The sequence below is a fragment of the Rousettus aegyptiacus genome, unplaced genomic scaffold (genome assembly GCF_014176215.1).
Source record: "Rousettus aegyptiacus isolate mRouAeg1 unplaced genomic scaffold, mRouAeg1.p scaffold_m13_p_3, whole genome shotgun sequence".
NCBI classification, from domain to species: domain Eukaryota; kingdom Metazoa; phylum Chordata; class Mammalia; order Chiroptera; family Pteropodidae; genus Rousettus; species Rousettus aegyptiacus.
Window position 1 is genome coordinate 44,035,337 of NW_023416306.1, and position 19,309 is coordinate 44,054,645.

At 35.1% G+C, this 19,309-nt stretch overlaps 1 protein-coding gene and 1 pseudogene across 12 annotated transcripts in view; one reads left to right on the forward strand and one right to left on the reverse strand.

Annotated features, from left to right (window-relative positions):
• The window catches only part of TRPM3 (transient receptor potential cation channel subfamily M member 3), a 482,939-nt gene that overhangs the window by 178,201 nt on the left and 285,429 nt on the right, over positions 1-19,309 (forward strand). The window lies entirely within an intron of this gene.
• Positions 9,915-10,033, reverse strand: LOC118601434 (annotated as a pseudogene).

Consider the following 19,309-nt stretch of genomic DNA (forward strand, 5'->3'; position numbering starts at 1 on the left):
TCTTTTCAAGTCTGCTCTCTCAAACATTTATTAGAGGCAATGTCCGCATTCACTCTGGCTTCCTAGCCACTGCTCCTTTCACTTTGCAGTGCTTTCTAAATACTTTTGTTCTTTTTCAAGTAAGCGTCCCGAACTCATTTTCAAATATACTGTGCCATCATTCTTTCTCCTCTCTCCTTACCTGCTGTCTATACTATCTGAGAAACTAGACAAAGAAATTCTAATTTGTCCTCACTCTTTAAGGTTACTTCACTTAATCAACACTGTGAGATAGCTATTTAAGGACCCATTAAAATTGCTCTTTTTCATATTTATCAAGTATCACTGTGATTTTTTCCAACATAATATTTATCCATGAAAGTGTGCTTTATTCTGGAATTTTCACTTTGAGAAACTGTTTAAACTCTAGAACATATATTCTTAACTTTCCCTGCCTACACTAGCCACAGAGATCAGCTACTCACATCAGTTACTGATTAAGACAATCATGGAGGAATCCACTCTGATTATTCTGGTTCCACTCTTACTCTTCTCTTTGTTATACATTATTCTGTTGCCTAAGTCAAAACCATCTTCTTTATTACTGTACCTCACTCCCCACCTCTAGTTTCTCAGCCAATGATAATTCAAGCTAGCCATAGTTAGAAGGTAGAGAAGAGACAGTGAGGGGTATGCAGGATCAGTTAATCCTAGGGAAGCAAATAAGAAGGGATGATGGGATATGATGAAGTTTGTTAGGATATTGCTGTAATGCTGCAAGAAAATATGAAAGCATGAACTAAGGCGATTGTATGAACTAAAATGAAGAGAAAACATGTTCAAGGTATATTTCTACATTAGAATCAATAGAACTAGGTGAGTGGATAAGTAAATAACAGAGGTGAGACTGTTGGCATCCAGGTGTCTATTTTAATCAAAAGTGGACTCATAATAGACAATATAGACGAGCTCGTAGTAGAATCTCACAAATTTATGTTTAGATCTATCAAATTAGAGATGCCTTTGAAGCATCTAACTGGAAATAACTACTTTTCAATTAAATAGCTGAATCTACAGATAAGGAATTTGGAAGAGAGATCTAGGTTCAAGGTAAGGTTTTTGGTGTCATCAAATTTTAGATGATAATTGAGATATGATTTTATATAACATTACATTAGAAGAGAGTATGGAAAGAGATAAGAGAGAGCTAAATGGAGCCTTGGGAGACACTCGTGTTTCAAAGGTGATCAGAAGAACAGGACCTTGCAAAGGAGACTAAGAAAGAATAATTTAAAAAGTTGAAGAAAAATAAGAGTAACTGATCTAATGTTCTCAAAGCATGTCCTGTAGGACATTATAGACAGTTCCCTACTTATAATGGTTTAACTTACAATTTTTTAATTTTATGATGGTGCAAAAGCAATACCCTATTCAGTAGAAATCACATTTTGAATGTTGTATTTTGATCTCTCCTGGGCTAGTAATGTGTGATGCAATATGCTGGTCAGCAGCAGTGAGGTATGGCTCCTGGTCAGCCATGCTATCATGAGGGTAAACAACCAGTACTCTGCATTGTATTTATTGTGTTAAACAATTTTGCCCAACTGTAAGCTAATGTAAGTATTCTGAGAAGATTTAAGGTAGGGTAGGCTAAGCTAAGCTATGTTATTTGGTAGGTTAGGTGTAATTAAATGCAGTTTTGACTTCGAATATTTTCAGTTTATAATGGGTTCATTGGAACATAGCACCATCGTAAGTCCAGAAGCATCTGTACTCCTCTGATTTGGTGGTGTTTTTCCTCAAATAAGTTTGGGAAAATGCTGCATAATGTATTTCTTCCTTGAAAAGTCTACATCTGGTCAGTCCTCTGGAATGGAAAATTGTTCAAGTTATATAATCCAGGGATTTCTAAAAATGTGGACCACAGAGCAATTCTCAGATGTAGTATACCTCATTAACATTCAACAAGTACTTTTTTTCCTGATACACACTTTAGAGAACTAATGTAATAGAAATCAAGATATGAGTACTTTAAGGAAGAGGGTGCCATCTGTTTCTATTGTTACAGCAAAGTGATGGACATATTTGCATTGAAAGCCATCTATTACATTTGGCAGTGGTCCGTAGTAGTTAAGAGCTCAGATAATACTAGTAATTACCTCTTAGGACTTCTTGTATGATAGAAGTAGTGACTGTATGCAAACAGCTAACCTGACCCTTAGTAAGTACTCTTATGTATTATTCATACCTTAGCAATTTCAGTTGTACTTTATAGCAGAATCTTGATTTCTAGAGGCTAAAGAGTGAGTAGAAAGTAATGAAGCAATAATCAAGATTCAGTTTTTATGACATTTTTCTATTTACATTATAATTTTATCAAGTTCTTTTATTTTTTTTAAATTAAAGTATAATAAATAGAAAAGCACATAAACCAAAAGTATATTGCTCAATAAATTGATACAAAGTGAACACACCCCTGTAACTACCAACCAGGTCCAGACAGCACCCTAAAAGCCTACTCTTGCCCCTTTCCAGTTACTATCCGTACCCTCCTTCCCAAAGAAAACCATATCCTGACTTCCAAATCCACGTTTACTTTTATTTGTTTTTAAAACTTTACATAAATGCAATCATGTATTCTTTTCATATGACTTATTTTGCATAACATTATTTTGGTGAGAACCACCCATGTTGTTGCCTGTGGTAGTAGTTGTTTTTTTGTTTTGTTTTGTTTTTGTTTTTGTTTTTGTTTATTGCTGCATAGTGTTCCATCATGTGAGCCACAATTGATTTATCTATTCTATGATTAATAAAAATTTGGGTTGTTTCCACTTTGGGGCTATCATGAATAATGATACTATCCACTCTATCTACATGTCTTTTGATGAACATATGCATTTCTGTGTATGTATGTATATATATTCAACTTTAGTAGAAAATTCCAAGTAATTATCTCAATTTATGCTTAAAATTGTTGCAATTTACTTTCCACCCAGCATTTAGGAGCTTCATTCTCACATCATCACCAACACTTCATATTGTTAGTCTTTTTCCATTTAGCAGTTAGGGTGGGAATGTACCAGTATTCCATTGTGGTTTTAATTGTCATTTTCCTGATGACAAAAGAAGTTGAATACATTTAATATGTTTATTGGCTATTTAGATATCTTCAAAGAACATTATCAAGTCCTTTCCCAACTCTTCCATTTGATTGTGTATTAGAACCAATCGATATCCCCCCTGCAGTTGAGTCATTCCTTTTACCCACTAACTTTTGGGCCCTGAGCTACTTGCTCAATTTACAACCCAACCTGTCAATGCCATTGCCTCCTTTCTTAACACCACTAGGGTTGCTTAGGGATCCCCAGAATAAGCACGACCTTCTTCATGAATACCATGCTGGAGCTACCACAGTTCTGGTACCAAAGCACAACCCTACCAGACTATAGAAGGTCTGGTTTTCCCACCACCTTTCTAGAGTTTCCTTAGAGGCTGCCTGAAAAGGTCATATATCTTAACAGGGAAATGTAAAAAAGTTAATGCCCTATTATAACAATGAGAGCTAGATGGAAATCAGCATACAAATTCTTCTCTTCCCTCCTCTCCATATACTTTTCTGAGCCAGATATCTCTCTGTGTCCTATCTGGAAACTGAACAATCAGCTATATTTTCTTATAAAGATATAAGTATCTAGATATTTGCATTTCCTTCTTTCCTGCCTTTCTTTCCTATTTCCCTCAGTCTTGGTGCCCTGGAACTTTTGCCCTTCAATAAAGCATTACCTCATTAGCTTTCCCTTGGGGTCTATGGAATCTGGGTTATTGATTTTAAGGGGTTTGTATATCTCATGAGTACAAATTCTTAAATAGTTATGTATATTACAAATACCTTCTTCCATTATGTGACTTGCCTTTTAATTCTTATAGTTGAGTTTTTTGATTAACAGAAACTCGCATTTTAAAGTACTACAATGAATCAATCTTTTTTGCTTGTGATTCATACATTTATGTCCTAATAAATGCCTACCCCAAAGATACAAAGATACTTTACTACCTTCTAGAGGCTTTATTTCACATATGCAGCTATAATCTAACTGGGATTGTTATTTGATGATGTGAAATAGGGATAGTTTTATTTATTTATTTATTTTTCCTATATGGGTATTCAATGAACATAGCACCATTTATCCTTTATCTACTGTTCCAAAGTGTTCCTTTGTCCATATACTATGTCAATATATGTACAGGTCAGTTTCTGGACTCTTTATTCTGTTTCATTGGTCTATTTGTCTATCCTTGATTCAATATCACATGTCTTAATTACTGTAGCTTTATAAGAATTGTTCATTCATGCTTGTGTAAATGCTCCAAATTCACTCTCCTTTTTCAACCTTGATTATTTGAAGCCCTGACGTGTTAATTACAATTATATTGAATACAGACCAATTTGGAGAGAGATGACACTTCCACAAGATTGGATCTTCCAATCCATGGATCTATATATTTAGGTCTTCTTTAGTTTCTTTCAGTATTGCTATGCTCACTTCTTTGGGCTTCCTTTTTTTTCCCTGGGTCTTGGCCCCACAAAGCCTTGTTGCCTTATAGCTTTCCAATGTCTTTAAAAGTTTTGCATATATTTTGTTCAACTCCTATAGTTGTTCTTAGTGGGAGTATTAGTCAGAAACCAGCTGATTTGTAATCCTCTGAAGTGATACTCTCTCTACTCCTCTATTTAAATATTAAATATTACTTAATTAAATAATTGATTCTTGTTATTTGCAATAATTACGTCATATAAAGTCACCACAAACACGAAATTAGCAAATATAGGATCATTGCTCCTAAGGGAAATATAGGGTTGGGTTCCTATAAGCCTTTGCTCATAACATTTTCACTAACTGATCAACACATAACCTTGTTTTATGTGCATTTGTGTTTAAAGACATTTAATATACATTGCTGATTCATTAACATTGAACTCACATACAAAAGTACTATAACTTATGCCTGAATGAACCTTATCTAACACATGTATTTCTCCATAAAGCACATCACAGCCTTCTTATCCACAGGACCACTAGGCAGCACTTTTATGTATATGTTTGGGGTACATTTTGAACAAAGAAATCACCAGGGAAAAAAACACACAAAAATATGTGAAACATGGCACTAAATCGACCTTGAAAAGTTTGCAGGGTGAGAGCTGAAACAAGAAGGCAAAGCATCACCTTATTTGACCTTAGCTGGGAACATGCAAATCAGACAACTCAAATTTTTTGCCACTCCACACATGTCCATGAATAAGTATTGATTTTGGTGTTACAAATAATTTATTGTAGTTGTAAAATTCAAAAATATAGAATCAGTGACTAACAAAGATTGATTATAGTAAGTAAAATTACACTTTCTTTAATAAACTATACTATAAAGTAATGTAAATTTCAAGATAAATTTGTACAGCTCTCATACACTTGGGTATGACCTACTCCAATTCAAATCTTTATTTATCCCAGAATTTCTCTACCATTCCTATTCTGTTTCTGAGATTTTAAAAAGCATCATTATTATCCACGTTGATGAAATTTAAAATTCCAATTTCGGTGTTAGCCTGGAGACTTTTTCCTAAACTTCCAGGAACTCCCAAAACTCTTCCTCATTTGCTTCCTTAAAACTTAAAAAAGGGATGGCACTAATTTAAACTGTCAGAGGTCACCAGCCCTTCTTTCTTTTGATTTCAGCACTGCCTCTCAGAGCCTAGGACCAGGGAAGGATCATTCAGGTGACAGAAAAGGAAATTCATGTGCCATCCCCATGTTAAGATTTTCTTTTTTTGTACCTCCTCATTCTCTTTCGTGATAGATGTAAACTCTAAAATCCTTGGCTATTACCTGGGATCCTTTGTGTACAATAGGAAATAGCTGCTGATTCACAAGACCTCTTCTCATAAGTGTTATTATAGAAATAAACATTCAGCAAAAAAAGAGGATTATGATTATTTGTTATGAAGGAAGAATAAAGTCATAATTTTACTCTGTCTCGCTGTGAGCTGTTATTGTTTGTTTGTGACTAGAGAAATCAGAGCATTCTCAAACAAGAAATGAACTCCTAATCACAACCCAGGTCATAGACATGTAGGATGGATGCGATGTCTGTGTATTGATCATCACTTAGACATATCATTAGTCATAGAGATGATAAATGGTTATTCATTGCATTCCTAATTTCCAGAAATTTATGGAGTGGTTTTGCTTCTCTTTATAGCTATAAATCTTGTTGTTCTATTTGCACAGTGGTATGTTTCTCTTCAGAGTAATTAAATATACTTTATTGAGAGAAAATGGTATAATTACAACTAAATGGAGGCCATTCCCTTCAGTTGGTTTTAATGACTGAAAATTCTAATATAGGCACTTTGGTATCATCTGCAAAATGTTAATAGTTGCTACTTATCTCTAAACAAAGTGGAGAGAAACTTTTAATTAGTTTTGGAAATGTTGATTTAAACAAAGCTAACCACCTTTCTTTGCTGTAGCACTTACCCTCTTTAATATGTTAATGTGTATTGTGTAACTCCAGGATATTACAGTGTGAAGCAATCTCAAACATACTTAAATTCAGAACTCTTTCAAGCAGTATCTTGTAGAAATTAATGCTATAAATGGCATAGATTTAGAAATACTACTCAAGAGTGTGACCTACATTATATTTGTAGGCTTAGAAATTCTAGTGTAGGAAAATGGATAATTACTGATTGACAGAAATTATATCTGTTATTGATGCTCTCAAGTTGGCTTTTCAGGATTACTGGCATCTCCCCAGGGTATCTTGAAACCTGCCAAAACTGTTGAGTTTTTGCTTACCTACTTTATTGAGCCACACCATGAATAAAGTAGATGTTATAAGATTCAGGGATTAATACAAGGAAAGCTTCCCCAGTCATAAGAAAAATTTAAATTCTGGAATATCAACAAAACATTTAGAAAAGCTCCTTTCAGGTTTTGTTAATGTCAAACGGAGCCAATTGTCAATGAAAAGACTTTCCAATAAGTCGTCTTTTAAAATGTCTTTAAATGAGCAAAAATATAATTCAATACCTTTAAAGAGAAAATATTCCAAATGATTATCTTGTCTTCTCAAACCGAGTATACAAAACCCAATTTTAGCCCTTCCTTGAGGGCTGTGTCATTTTCTGACATTTTGTGCTGAAAGTCAGTGCTGCTTCAGGCCCATTAATATATGTTGGTCATTTACCCCATCCCTAGGCAGACCCAGGTTGCTCTGCTTTCTGAGGTTACTTTCTACTTCTTATCTGCCTCTGAGTTCCTTCTTATTCTTTTTCCTCCTTCGCACTCTTCCTGTTTCAATCTGCTGGGCTCTTGGAAACCACATTATTTATTACACTAGTTGATAAAGGTAGTGAATTCGAGAAAGTGGGCCCTAAATGAACACCTAAGTTGTACTTCTTTCATTAGAAAGCAGTAACTTCTCAGAAAACTTTTTTAATTTTTCTTATCAGGCAAGTATTCAGTCAACAAATACTATGACTTGGAGCTATATTTTGGATAGTCCAGTTTGCCAGAAAAGTGATAACATTAATATTTGTATTAATTACAAAAATCAGCAAAAAATAGAAACTATGGAAAATTAGATCCTTACCCTTACTGTATAATAGTTCTAGCTAATAAAGTTAAACATTATTGTATGGGTAAAATTTAACTTAAATCACTCCTTACTCATATATTCAGTGATATATATATATATATACTTAATGATATATATTTAGTGATATATATATTATAATGATATATAAATATATTTTAATTCAGCATTTTTCTTTTTTACTTTATGGTAAACTCAACAAAAAGCAAATTTTTTTATCTTTCATTTTCCTTGTTAAGGAAAATAAAAAGTATGTTGATGCCTAATTTGGATCCCTTTCTTTTTTTCCAGTTAGTTTTATTTTTTTAGTAGTACCCCAAGTACACTTTGAATAGAGTGAATTAAGGGAAATTATCATTTTAGAGAGTCAGGTGGAAGCCACTGTTCACACTTTAAGAGGTCCAGTATGTTAGTATAGGAGTGCCAACGTGGCATTTCTATACAACACAGCTAATCCCCACAACCAAACTTGTCAGTCATTTCACTGTGAATTAATGCCTCAAGTCCCATTCAAACAGCCAGAAAAGCTCAGATCTTTGTTTTAAGTGCAAAAGCCCTGCTGATGGGCCAACTTTGTGCAGGCCTCCAGCACATTGTCTGTGCTTCATGACCTGGAAAAAAGATCCATTATATCTGAAAATGCTAACATTTCAACACAGGAAAGGACAGTGAGGTACTAACCAACACGGAGTCATCTTTCTTTTGTAGTGGATTTGGTTTCTGAATTCCTTCCTGGGAAAGAGTTCCGGCTGTAATTTTCCCCTAGCCAACTATGGGGATAACATCTTCACATCTCCCATTCACTCTGCCCCCTCTTTTACATTTACAGCAGAACACATAATGCCTTGTATTATGGAATCTTATGTGCTTGGAGCAACCTCTGCACCAGACTGCACACAGGATGCAGGAGCAAGGTTATGTCGCTCTGCTGTTTACAACACAAACAGTGAACTCTTTCAATAGGTTCTGTGACCTGTATCCTAATAAGATTCAAGCCAACAACTTTCTCTTCTCCTGAAACATTACTATGCGCAAGTCACAGGTCATTCATTCATTCATTCGTTCATTCACTCATTTATTCAGAATACATTAGGAATCAGGCACTGTGAGTTATTTAACAAGGAGCCCCAGTACCTACTGCAATGCCTGGAGCTGAATATGTGCCCAAAAACTGAATCAATGAGTAAACTGCCTGTGTTTTGCTCACAGTTGGCATGATTCTTATTCAAATAATAGGTGAAATATTGGAAGGAAAACTGAACTGACTCTAATTTGTCTTACACAGATGTAATAAATTTTTGTCTCATGCAAAATCTGAAATTTCAATTCTCCCATACCCTCCTTCAGATTAAAATAAGTGGTCTTTAGAGTAACAAAAATAAATCTCAAGTTCCCATTCAGTCATCGGCATTTATTGAATATGTACAGTGTCAGGCACTAAGGAAAGGAGTCATCCCAGATCTCTAGTGTGCGGAGGTCAAGTGTAACCACAGCTTTGCTGAGTATGTGGTGTGAATAAATGAAGGGGCATGCCTGAACTGGGGCAGAAGCCATGACCAACCTTGCAAGATTATGTTCATTTGCTCCTTGGACTTCTCTGATCCTCCCTTTGCTGTGTGTCATTTTCTGGCGGGGTAATAAATTTGGTTCCTTATCATCTAGACATGTTGGGGAGAAGCAGACTTGGTAGAAAAAAAAGAACTAAGTAACAATTTCTGCGTGTTGCTAGCTAAATATTTAATGTTTACCCTCACATTCTATGTAGCCCTACCCTCAAATACCAAAGAACAGGAATGTCAATATATAATGCTTGCCTTGCGTGGCTGCAGGTGTTGTAGCCCAATTGTACAACAAGCACAATATGTAACGTTGAGTCAAAGCATGACAATGATGAACATCATCAACTGGTAGAAAGTTTATGAATGAAGGACTTTCACATATGTGCTCTCATGCAATCATAGATCATAAATTATCCTTTGGGATCAATTATTACTAACTTGGAAATTTACCATCTCTCTATTTTCATGTGCCATTAGGTAATATCAAAAATTTAATACTTCAAAAGCTTTAAACTGTCAAAAATCTAGCAATCATTCACAGGCCTATATATTGCTGCTCCTCTCCTATTATAAATAACTAATTTTTTTTCATTGTAAATGCTTAAACTTTATTTGTAGTATTTTTTTTTTTTAGGCGAGGCGACCCTTGGTTGACCTCACAGATTGCAAGGACCTTGTCAGTTTACAATGCCTTATTTTTTTTTAATTTATTTTTAATGCCTACAGCACCTGGTCTTCCTAGGTGGTCTCCCATCCAAGTACTAACCAGGCCCAACCCTACTCACCTTCAGAGATCAGATGGGATTGGGCTTGTTCAGGGTAACATGGCCGTAGACTTTATTTGCAATTTATTTGGAAATCTATTTAAATGTAATTTTGAATATGAAATAAAATTTCTGAGTATTCTTTCCATGGTGTATTTTAAATTCCATAAAATATTTTACCATCATGGACACGTCTATCATGTTGTTTACCAAAGTCATGTTCAATCTACCTTGTTAAGAAAAAAAAGTTGAATGTTACATCTTGATAATTGTACTCACACAAAGTAAGGCATTGTATTAGAAATATGCTTCCATATTGTCCTGCCCTTTTTAAAAATTTTTTAATTAAGTTTATTGGGGTACTATTGATTAATACAATTATATAATTTTCAGGTGTATATTATCATTTGACATCTGTATATTCTGCTGTGTGTTTATCACCCAGTGTCTAGTTTCCTTCAGCTACCATATATTTGATCCCCTTTACCCACTCCACCTTCCCCCTAAAGCCTATATTTGACCCCCTTTACCCCATCTATATCCCCCCTCATCCCCCACCCCACTAGTAACCACTAGCCTATAGTCCATGTCCATGAGTCTCTGTTTGTTTGTCCTGCTCTTATATCGCTTTTAGGTTTATAGTCCGCATATAAGTGATCATGTGATTTTCACCTTTTTCTATCTGGCTTATTTTGCTTAGCATGATTCTCTTGGGGTCCATCCATGTTGTCACAAATGGTAGTATTGCATCTCTTCTTATGGCTGAGTAATATTCCATCGTATATATGTACCCCAGCTTCTTTAGCCAGTCATTTATCATAGGACACTTTGGTTGCTTCCATGTTTTGGCCACTGTGAATAATGCTGCTGTGAACATTGGTGTGTAAATACCTTTTTGGATATGGGTTTTCAAGTCTTTGGGGTAAATACCCAGTAGAGGAATTGCTAGATCATACGGTAGATCAATTCTTAGTTTTTTGAGGAACTTCCATACTGTTTTCCATAGTGACTGTACCAATTTGCAGTCCCGCCAGCAGTGTATGAGGGTTTCTTTATCTCCAAAATTTGTTATTACTTGTCCTGTTGATTATAGCTATTCTAACAGATGTGAGATGGTCAATCATTGTGGTTTTTATTTGCATTTCCCTAATAGCTAGCTATGTTGAGCATCTTCATATATTTGTTGGCCACTTGTGTGTCCTCTAGGGAGAAGTGTCTGTTCAGGCCCTCTGCCCATTTTTTTTATTGGATCATTTGTTTTTCTGTTGTTATTGAGTCATATAAGTTCTTTGTATATTCTGGATATTAGGCCCTTATCGGAGGTGTTACTGCAAATATATTTTCCCATTTGGATGGTTCTCTCTTTACCTCGTTGACGATTTCCTTTGCTGAGCAGAAGCTTTTTAGTTTGATGTAGGCCAATTCATTTATTTTAGCTTTTACTTCCCCTGGTTTTGAGGTCAAATTCATAAAACCCTTTTTAAGTCCAAGGTAATTGAGTTTAGTTCCTGTATTTTCTTCTATGCATTTTATTGTTTCAGGTCTTATATTTAGGTACTTAATCCATTTTGAGTTAATTTTGGTGTGTGGTGACAGAAAACAGTCGTTTCATTCTTCTGCAGATGCCTTTCCAGTATTCCCGACATCATTTATTAAAGAGGCTTTTTTTTCTCCACTGTATGATTTTGGCTCCTTTGTCAAAAATTATTTCCCCATATAAATATGGGTTTACTTCTGGACTAATTCTGTTCCACTGGTCTGTGTGTCTGTTTTGCTGCCAATACCATGCCGTTTTGATTACTGTCACTTTGCAGTGTAATGTGAAGTCGGGCAACATAATGCCTCCAGCCTCATTCTTTTTTCTCAGGATGACTTTGGCAATTCAAGGTTTTTTGTGTTTCCATACAAATCTGATGATTTTTTGTCCTATTTCTTTAAAAAATGCTAATGAGATTTTGATGGGGATTGCACTAAATCTGTATAATACTTTAGATAATGTGGTCATTTTAATTATGTTGATTCTTCCACTCCAAGAACACGGAATATCTTTCCATTTCTTTGCATCTTCTTCAATTTTTGTTAATAGGGTCTTACAGTTTTCATTATACAGGTCTTTCACTTATTTTGTTAAATTTATTCCTAAGTATTTTATTCTTTTTGTTGCAATTGCAAAAGGAATTGTTTTTTCAACTTCTTTTTCTGACATTTCATTATTAGAGTATAGGAAAGCTATGGATTTTTGAACATTGATTTGGTGTCCAGAGACTACTGTATTCGCTTATTGTTTCTAGTAGTGTTATTGTGGAGTCTTTAGAGTTTTCTATATAGAGAATCATGTCATCTGCAATAGTGACGTTTTGACTTCTTCGTTTCCTATTTGGTTGCCTTTTATATCTTTTTCTTGTCTGATTGCACTCGCTAAGACCTCTAATGTTATACTGAATAACAGTGGCGATAGTGGAAAGCCTTGCCTTCTTCCTAATCTTAGAGGGAAGGTTTTTAGTTTTTCATCATTAAGTATAATGTTGGCTGAGGGTTTGTCATAGATGACTTTTATTATGTTAAGTTACTTTCCTTCTATACCAATTTTGTTAAGTGTTTTGATCATAAATAGATGCTGTATCTTGTCGAAGGCTTTTTCTGCATCTGTTGATATGATCATGTGATTCTTATTTTTTAATTTGTTTATGTGGTGTATCACATTAATTAATTTGCATATGTTGAACCATCCGTGTACCTCTAGGATGAAGCCCACTTGATCATGATGTATAATCTTTTTAATATGTTGCTGTATTCAGTTCACTAGTATCTTATTTAGTATTTTTGCATCGTGTTCATGAGAGAAATTGGTCTATAGTTTTCTTTTTTGTTTGTTACCTTTATCAGGTTTTGGTATCATGGTAATAATATTAGCATATTATTGACTTGGGTAGTATTGCCTCCTCTTCGATTTTTTTGAAGAATTTGAGAATAGGTATTAAATCTTCTTTGAATGTTTGGTAGAATTCATTGGTGAAGCCATCTGGTCCTGGACTTTTACTTTTGGGTAGATTTTTGATGATTGTTTCAATTTCCCTACCGCTATTTAGATTTTCCAGTTCTTCTTGATTGAGTTTAGGAGGGCTGTATTTTTCTAAGTACTGGTCCTTCTAGGTTATTAAATTTGGTGTTATATACTTTTTCATAGTATTCTTGCGTGATCTTTTCTATTCCTGTGATGTCAGTTGTAATTTCTTCTTTCTTCCTTGATTTTGGTTATTTGTGTCCTTTCTCTTTTTTCTTTAATGAGTCTAGCCAGAGGTGTGTCAATTTTATTAACCTTCTCAAAGAACCAGCTCTTTTTCGTATTTATTTTTTCTATTGTTTTTTGTTGTTGTTGTTGTTGTTGTTTGTTTTCAGTTTCATTTATTTCTGCTCTAATTTTGATGATTTCTTTCCTTCTGCTGACTTTAGGCTTCATTTGTTCTTCCTCTTCTAGTTTTTTAAGATGAAGCATTAGGTTGCCTCATCTTGGGCTCGTTCTTGTTTTTGGAGATAAGCCTGTAATGATATGAACTTTCCTCTTATGACTGCTTTTGCCGTGTCCCAAAAGTTTCCATATATTGTACTATCATTATTATTTGTTTCTATGTATCTCTTGACCCAATTATTCTTCAGTAGTATGTTGTTTAATCTCCATGTATTTGTGGTTCTTCCTGATTTCTTTCTGTAGTTGATCTCTAGTTTCAAAGCATTGTGATCATAGAATATGGTTGGTATTATTCCTACCCTCTTATATTTGTTGAGGCTATCTGTGTCCCAGTATATGGTCAATTCTTGAGAATGTTCCATGTGCACTAGAGAAGAATGTAGAAGCAGCTGTTTTGGGATGGAAGGCTCTGTAAATGTCAATCATGTCCAGTTGGTCTAATGTGTCATTTAAGGATGTTATTTTCTTACCGATTTTCTGTTTGGATGATCTGTTTACATCCGACAGTGGGGTATTTAGGTCCCCTACTATGATAGTGTTTTGGTCTGTTTCTCCCTTTAGTTCTGTTAGTAATTGCTTTACATATTTTTGGGCTCCATGATTGGGAGCATAGATATTAATAAGTGTTATGTCTTCTTGGTGCATGATTCCCTTCATCATTGTGAAGTATCCCTCAGAATCTTTTTTTACCTTTTTTATTTTGAAGTCTATTTAATCTGATATTAGTACCGCTATTCCCACTTTTCTCTGAATGCCATTGGCTTGAAATATCATTTTCCACCCTTTCACTTTGAGTCTATATTTGTCTTTGGAGCTGAGATGTGTTTCCTGAAGGCAGCATATGGTTGGGTTTTGTTTTTTAATCCATTCTGCAACTCTGTGACTTTTTATTGGTAAGTTCAATCCATTTATATTTAGGGTAATTATTGAAATATGTCTTCTTATAGCCATTTTATCTTTTGCTTTCTGGTAGCTCGGTGTTTCCATTACTTCCTTGTCCTTGTGCTTCTGTTTTCTTTATTTTGGTTGGTTTTTGTGGGTTTCCCTCTGGTCCTTCTTGTTTTATGTTACATACAATGGTTCTGAACCTTTGGCGTGTGGTTACCGTTATGAATATGTAAAGGATAGTTATTTATATACAGTTGTCCACTTTCTCTTGTGCATGCCTTATCTCCATTGCCCTTTGCAAATTTGGATCTTTGAATCCTCACCTTTTCAGCCATTTTTATCTCAATTTGTCCCTATGTATACTGAATGTTTATTACTATCTTGTTATAACAATTCTCTTCATATTATTTAAGCTTATAATGACTTGTTCTTAGTAAGAGTTGCACTCCTCTGCTTCTATTTGCCTGATAGTCACTTTGCTCTTAATTATGTTTTGTTTTGTTTTTTATTATTTTGTTTTAGGTGAACTGACCTCTTTCAGTATTTCCTGTAGTGCAGGCCTCATAGTGGAGAATTCCTTCAATTTTTGTATGTTTGGAAAAGTCTTAATTTCTCCTTCATATCTAAAGGAGAGCTTAGCTGGATACATTATTCTAGGCTGGTAGTTCCTTTCATTTAATAGTTTAAATATTTGATTCCATTTCTTTCTGGCTTGTAAGATTTGCACTGAGAAGTCCGAGGATAATCTAATGGGTTTACCTTTATAAGTTACCCTTTTTTCTCCCTGGCTGCCTTGAGAATTCTATCTTTGTTGTTAATTTTAATACAATATGTCTTGGTAAGGGCCTTTTTAGGTTGAGATAATTGGGTGTTCTGTTGTCTTCTTGAATTTTAAGCTCCAGCTCATTCCTTAGATTTGGGAAATTCTCATGAACTATCTGTCTGAAAATGCTTTCTAGTCCCTGCTTCTTTTCCTCACCTTCGATATTACCCATTATTCTTATATTTCCTCTCCTGATGGAATCAGCTAGTCTTGAATTTCTCTTTCATTATTTTTCATTCTTTGGTTTCTCTCTTCTTGCTTCTCATTTATTTCTAGATTTCTTTCTTTGATATCACTGATCCTTCCCTCCATTTAGTTGACTCTATTTCCCAAACTTTCTATTTCATTTTTCAACTCTTGCAGTGTGTTCTTCATCTCCAGAAGTTCTATTTGGTTCTTTTTGAGGGTTTCAATCTCCTTGCTCTGCTCATCTAGTTTTTTCAATTTCTGAAATTGTTAACTTGAGTTGTCTTGGATCTCAATGAGTTTTTTCCAAAGTACCATTCTGAATTCTCTGTCATTTAAATTGCATATTTCTATATCTGTAAGCTTATTTTCTGGAGATTTTTCTCTTTCTTTCTGAGATGCCTTGTCACTTTGTTTGTTCATGGTGTTTAATGGACTATTTCTCTGCCTGGGCATTAATGGAAGTGTATTCTGCTATTTTTCCAGAGAGATTTAATATATAATAATAAAGTTTATTATTATTTATTTAGGCACTTTTCTTTTGATTTCCAGTAGGTGGCATCTAAGCCTCTTGGATCCCTGCTTTATATGAAGTCTTAATAATGCTTTATAATTTTCTTGTATTTAATCATATTTAATCATGCTCACTAACCTCAGTTTCAGTCCCTGTCAATGTCATTGACAGTCTTGGCAGCATTTTCTCAGATTCCCCTGGGGCTCTGCAGTGATAGTCTCAGATATGTGGGGAGGGGCCCTCTGGGTTGGGGGTTTGGGGTTGCGGCTCGCCCTTGGTTTTGCAACCTCAGCTGGCAAAAATCAACTGTTGTTCCTCTGAGATTCTCTCCTGCTTCTCTGCTTTCTGCCCTGATGACTGGGCCACAGCTATCCCAAGCAGGAATGTTCAGGGAACTCACCGCAGGAACTGCTGCTCCTTCTCCCCTCCCCCTCCTCCTGCAGGAAGCTCCAGCGCCTTTGAGAGGCAGCTTCTTTATTACTCCCAGTCCACCATCCTACACCCAGGATTCTGACCTGTGGTAGCTCTTATGTGCAGATCCCACACAGTGCAATTTGGATGTTTTTTGTTGAGTTTTAGATGTTCAGCTTATTGTTGTTTCAGGAGGACATCTCTTACTCAGCCATGTTTCCAAAAGTCCTCTATCTTGCTGTTCTTATTACTTGTCAGTATTTGGAGATTTTCAAGGCATTCCCCACGCACCCTCCCCGCCCCCCCCCCCCCAAAGATTGACTTCATATTACTTGGAAATGCTTATGGGGCTATTAATCTACTCTGCCCTCTGAGTTCAATGATCAAGGGTATATCCTCTGGTTTTAATTTGTGTTGTCATAGCTATATCCATAACAATTTTGTAGATATTATGCATTTTAACCTAATTCTTTGATTACATTTTACATCGCCACATTTATTTCTTTTTTTTTTTAATGATACTTTTATTTTAGGCTACCCTGTTTCTTCTGGAACAAGGCAGCATATAAATAGCACTGAACCAAAGGACAATGTTAAGGCAAACCAATTAGTGATTTCAGTTGAAAACAAATTGAGGGGAAAGGTTGCCCTGTTTGTCCCACTGAAAATATCATAGAAAATAGTTTTGAAAGCTCTTTAGAAACCTCAAAGACATAAGCCATTTGTAGTGTCTCTGGCTGTGAAGGAAAATATCGCCCTTATGAAAGTGTTGTGACTGCCTGCCTGGGAGGCCAGACACAGATTCTTCCTCTAGGCTGAACTTTCTCATCTCATTGTTAGTGCTATCAGTCTGGACCATCACCATGATTTAGGGTAGAATCAGAAGTCCTGCCCTACAGCCAGGTTGTGCAGTAACTTTGACTAGAAGAAAAATGAAGAGTGTGTTTGGAAAGGTTGAACCATTTGTGGTGGGAAAAGACTAGAAATTCTTGTTAAAAGATATTTGCGGATACTTCCCAGTTTTGTTCTATATTTATAGACTATGCTGTTTGAGGTAAAGTATTTAATTACTTGATTGTCTTTTAATTTTAATAACCTATTTCTATAATGCTCTGGTCTATTTGTTTTCTTCTGTTATCCCTTTTTTTTTCTCTTCAGCTCCAAATTTTATTACTTTTATTTTTACTTTCTTACTCTCTGCAAGAAATCTTTAAACCATGACCCACATTTGTACCTTAGTCATTCGGTTTTCTAGAGATTTTTTTTGACCTTTATAAGTTTGATTATATCTATGTTATTAAAATTATAATTCCCACACTCAGAATGTGATTTTTCTTTTTTTGATAAACTTATTTTTAAGGGCTCTTCCAACTCTGAGATTCTCTGAAGTATTTTTTCTGTCCAGGCAAGAAAAGGATAATGAGAATTTATGCATTTCTTATTCTTATATTCTTAATAGATATTTTAAAGCAATTATAATGCTACAGGAGCATAAATAAACCAGTCTCTTCAAATCTGCATTTATCCAGTGGTTGCTTGATTCATTCATTCATTCATTCATTCATTCTTCAAACATTGAGTGACTTCTCTATATAAGCACAATACTAAGAATTATTTCTATGTCGATAAATCAGAGAGGGTTCTTAACCAGAGGAGTTCACAGTCTAGTAATGCTAAACACACAATTAAGCATATGCCATAAAGTGGAATTATTAATATGGTTCAAGCGTCTATGGGGTGCATTAGAATACAAAGGAGTAGCCAGTTCTCCCTGAAGTATAGGTAAGGAAAAGCTTCATAAATGTTCCCCAAATGAAAAGATAATGATTCAGCTGATTTTTTTAAGACAGCAGACTTGTAAAGGGAAGGGGGGGGGCACATGGAAAGGGCAGTTTGGACAGAGGGAATAATACAAGAAAAACCAAGGAGCATGAGCCAGCAGAAGTGGTTTAGGGTCTGGCAAGTAGTTCTGTGGCTCAAGTGTGAGGTGAGAAGGTGAAATATAGTAAGAAATGAGTAAAGAAAGGGATGGAAAATAGCTGTGAATGTCAGGATAACTATGGACACAAACCTTTTGGCAGTGAGGATCCATTAAAGAATATGATCGTATTTGCCTGAAAAACCCTGTTTTAATAAATAAGCAATAACTATAAAATTACCTCCAGCAATCACAAGTCGTCTTTAAAAGCTACAACAAAATGTGGTGACAGGTTTATAATCAGTGAAGGTAGTTTGTATTATCTAATAATATGAAATCTCTCTTACCCTCTTTCAATTTTATTTGCCCTCTTTTCCATTCCAGTTTCACTTATATCCTTCAGTCCTTTCCCATTGTCTTCCATGCTCCTTTCTCCCTCTAGCAACAAATTTCACGTTCTATGAACATTTCATCCAGGCTCTGGCCTTGGCTTCAGTTCTTTTCACTAATTGTTTTCTATAGAGAAATAGTACATTTATTCCTGTCATCTGAGCTCCATATTGGTAACATGCTTGCCAATTAGGCACACATTTCCAAAGCCATTTGGACCACCTTCACTCACAGTAAGGGTTTGAATTCAAGAGACTTGTTCAGTTCAAATTTTATTAGAATCTTCTGCTATCCTCGGGCTGCTTTCAAATTGGTAGAAATAGAGAAAAGTACACTTTCAAAAACATTTATTTTTAAATGTATTGTGATCTGCTTATTGAACATTTAGATCGCTACAATACCAAAATAAAGACTGTTCTAATGAGTCACTCAATATGTAGCACTTGTCAGAGATCTTATTCAAGCAGCAGTATCCCCAGAGCTAGCAAAGCTCAAGAAACTGGGGCTAAGCTTGGAGTTATTTTGTCTTGAACTATTAATTATCTGTGGTTTAATGATAACCACTTAGCTTGAGCTTTGCTATAATTTGCAAGTCTGACCTTCCTTGACCTTCATAAGAGATGCTATTAAGGCCCAGAAATAGAAGACTTTCTTCTAGGTTATTGGCATAATTTAAAAGCTATTGTTTGTTTAATTTTACAACCAATTAGCATACTCTGCTTCTTCCCTTCACTAAACACAATCAGTTC